The sequence below is a fragment of the Crassostrea angulata genome, unplaced genomic scaffold (assembly GCF_025612915.1).
Source record: "Crassostrea angulata isolate pt1a10 unplaced genomic scaffold, ASM2561291v2 HiC_scaffold_299, whole genome shotgun sequence".
NCBI classification, from domain to species: domain Eukaryota; kingdom Metazoa; phylum Mollusca; class Bivalvia; order Ostreida; family Ostreidae; genus Magallana; species Magallana angulata.
Genome location: NW_026441852.1, coordinates 156,269 through 159,199, shown reverse-complemented (window position 1 = coordinate 159,199; position 2,931 = coordinate 156,269).

Sequence of the window (2,931 nt, the reverse complement as noted above, 5' to 3'; positions counted from 1 at the left end):
AAGTAATCAAGCCTTTTGATCAAATGTCATTAGAAGAGCTACCAATTGTACAACAGTAACTCAGGCAATTGATACCGTCTAATCAGATAAACACGTAAGTTACCGTACACATATGTTACACAATACGATTCACACTGTCCTTTGAGAGCAACATAATAGTAATACATCAGAACCCTGAGCACTCGATATGGTCAACTGAGAGCAACACAACATTATTCTAAAGAACCAAACCAATTGGTAGCTATACTAAAAGCAACTGAACAGTTGTACAATCCAGTTTTATAACAGTACTCAAGGCAAATGATGATGCAGTTGATACCAAGTATGCAATGCTATTGGTACGGTCTACTAAGAGCAACAAAACAGTCATACATTCGTACACGACACAATTCAAACTTTCCACTGAGAGCAACCCAACAACTTAGCACCTATTTACCTGGTATTATTCAGTACACTGACCTATGAATACTGTCTATTGAGTGAAATAAAACAGCTACACATTAATATTTTTTGTCTATTGATAATGTCACTGAAAGAAACTAAACATCAATAGTGGTACCTAAGGCAATTGGTAGTCTTCTGAGAGCAACACAACATCTATACATTAATATAACTTGTCTATTCATAAACCTTCTGGTAAGAACATAACCATTGCACCTTAGTACAGTAGGCTAAACATATGTTCACCTAAGAAAACCAAATTATCTTATGCATGATACCCTAGCTTATTGATAAGGTCCTCTGAGAGAAACATAATAATTGTACAATAGTACACTAGGCTATTGATGTGAATCACTAAGAACAAATTCCTATCATCCAATGACACCAACATGGCATTTCATAATAACATCTTAGGCAATGATACAGTTCACTAGGATTAACACAACAGTTTTCAATAAGTCATCTAGCCTTTTGATCAAATGTCATTAGAAGAGCTACCAATTGTACAACAGTAACTCAGGCAATTGATACCGTCTAATCAGGGAAACACGCAAGTTACACATATGTTACAGAATACGATTCACACTGTCCTTTGAGAGCAACATAATAGTAATACATCAGAACCCTAAGCCATCGATATGGTCAACTGAGAGCAACACAACATTATTCTGAAGAACCAAACCAATTGGTAGCTATACTAAAAGCAACCGAACAGTTGTACAATCCAGTTTCATAACAGTACTCAAGGCAAATGATGATGCAGTTGATACCAAGTATCCAATGCTATTGGTACGGTCTACTAAGAACAACAAAACAGTCATACATTCGTACCCGACACAATTCAAACTTTCCACTGAGAGCAACCCAACAACTTAGCACCTATTTCCCTGGTATTATTCAGTACACTGACCTATGAATACTGTCTATTGAGTGAAATAAAACAGCTACACATTAGTATTTTTTGTCATTTTTCATAAAAGCTACTAATGTCACTGAAAGAAACTAAACATCAATAGTGGTACCTAAGGCAATTGGTAGTCTTCTGAGAGCAACACAACATCTATACATTAATATAACTTGTCTATTCATAAACCTTCTGGTAAGAATATAACCATTGCACCTTAGTACAGTAGGCTAAACATAGGTTCACCTAAGAATACCAAATTATCTTATGCATGATACCCTAGCTTATTGATAAGGTCCTCTGACAGAAACATAATAATTGTAAAATAGTACTCTAGGCTATTTGTGTGAATCACTAAGAACAAATTTCTATCATCCAATGAGACCAACATGGCATTTAATAATAACATCTTAGGCAATGATACAGTTCACTAGGATTAACACAACAGTTTTCAATAAGTAATCTAGCCTTTTGATCAAATGTCATTGGAAGAGCTACCAATTGTACAACAGTAACTCAGGCAATTGATACCTTCTAATCAGGGAAACACGTAAGTTACACATATGTTACACAATACGATTCACACTGTCCTTTGAGAGCAACATAATAGTAATACATCAGAACCCTAAGTCATCGATATGGTCAACTGAGAGCAACACAACATTATTCTAAAGAACCAAACCAATTGGTAGCTATACTAAAAGCAACTCAACAGTTGTACAATCCAGTTTTATAACAGTACTCAAGGCAAATGATGATGCAGTTGATACCAAGTATCCAATGCTATTGGTACGGTCTACTAAGAACAACAAAACAGTCATACATTCGTCCCCGACACAATTCAAACTTTCCACTGAGAGCAACCCAACAACTTAGCACCTATTTACCTGGTATCATTCAGTACACTGACCTATGAATACTGTCTATAAAGTGAAAAAAACCAGCTACACATTAGTATTTTTTGTCTATTGATAATGTCACTGAGAGAAACTTAATATCAACAGTGGTACTTAAGGCAATTGGTAGTCTTCTGAGAGCAACACAACATCTATACATTAATATAACTTGTCTATTCATAAACCATCTGGTAAGAACATAACCATTGCACCTTCGTACAGTAGGCTAAACATATGTTCACCTAAGAAATCCATATTATGTTATGCATGATACCCTAGCTTATTGATAAGGTCCTCTGAGAGAAACATAATAATTGTACAATTGTACACTAGGCTATTGATGTGAATCCCTAAGAACAAATTCCTATCATCCAATGAGACCAACATGGCATTTCATAATAACATCTTAGGCAATGATACAGTTCACTAGGATTAACACAACAGTTTTCAATAAGTAATCTAGCCTTTTGATCAAATGTCATTGGAAGAGCTACCAATTGTACAACAGTAACTCAGGCAATTGATACCGTCTAATCGGAGCAACACGTAAGTTAAACATATGTTACAGAATACGATTCACACTGTCCTTTGAGAGCAACATAATAGTAATACATCAGAACCCTAAGCCATCGATATGGTCAACTGAGAGCAACACAACATTATTCTAAAGAACCAAACCAATTGGTAGCT